Source organism: Penaeus monodon, chromosome 20, assembly GCF_015228065.2.
Source record: "Penaeus monodon isolate SGIC_2016 chromosome 20, NSTDA_Pmon_1, whole genome shotgun sequence".
NCBI classification, from domain to species: Eukaryota; Metazoa; Arthropoda; class Malacostraca; order Decapoda; family Penaeidae; genus Penaeus; species Penaeus monodon.
The window spans coordinates 6,173,186-6,174,187 of record NC_051405.1 but is presented as its reverse complement, the minus strand read 5'-3'; positions in this window follow the sequence as shown (position 1 = coordinate 6,174,187).

Here is a 1,002-nt window from a genome sequence, read left to right as displayed (position 1 = left end):
AATCCTTTTATCTCCAATCTGCCCTTTTTCTGTCTCCCTCTCTCAGTACAAGTAAACGATGAGTTCGATGACCGATAGAACAGTGTCAGCACTAGCTTGGCCTTCAAGTGCCACTGCGCTGCTCCATCATCTGGGCAGGCTTGGAACTATAATGCGATTGCGTGCTTGAAGGTGGACTAGCAGTAAAAAACTGAAGGCATGAGCCATCAGCAAAACGATGACCCTTTCATGATAACAACAAACCTGCGATCAACGACTAACACTGGAACTAACCAAAATTGTTTTCTTAACGGCTGCGGAACTAATTAGCAGAAAGATTAGTCTTGTGGTAGCAGCAGACACCGAGACCGCTGGTGTGGTCCTCCATGAGCAATGTTCACTCTTCCCTCACCTTCCTTTTTGGACAAATCGGTGTCTCCTTTCTCCTCAAAAGCTTTCTTTCTCCTGGTGTGACTTGAAATAACTGTCTCGTTTTATGCTAAGTCTATCTATATCTAATCTAAGTCTCCCTATCCTTTATTTACTCCTGGTATACATTTGTGTGTGTTTAGTGCTATGTGCACCCCTACTATATTCTTTTATGCAATCTACCATTGTAGCGTATTTCTATATATTTTTTTGTGCAACCTGCACTCCCAGTATATATGTGCATGTTACATATAGCATGTATATGACTTTTTATTCCATATACACTCTGTTGCTTCTTTTCCTCTTTCGTCCCTCATCACTTTCTCAGTCTCCTCCTCTTCCAGCTCCCCCTTTCTCCCTTTTGTCTCTTCTCCTACGTCTCTTTCTCCTTCGCCTCCTTCCCTCCGACGCCTTCCTCCTTTATTCCACTCTTCCTCGTCGTCGTTTTTCTCCCAAGTATTTTCTCTTTCAATCCCCTTCTGTCTTCCCCCGCACGTCTCTCCTCCTCCTTCTCCTCCCCACCTCATTCAGTAGCATCTTGGTCCACTTCTTCCCCCTCAAGCCCCTTTTCTTCTCAGTTCTGCATCTATACCT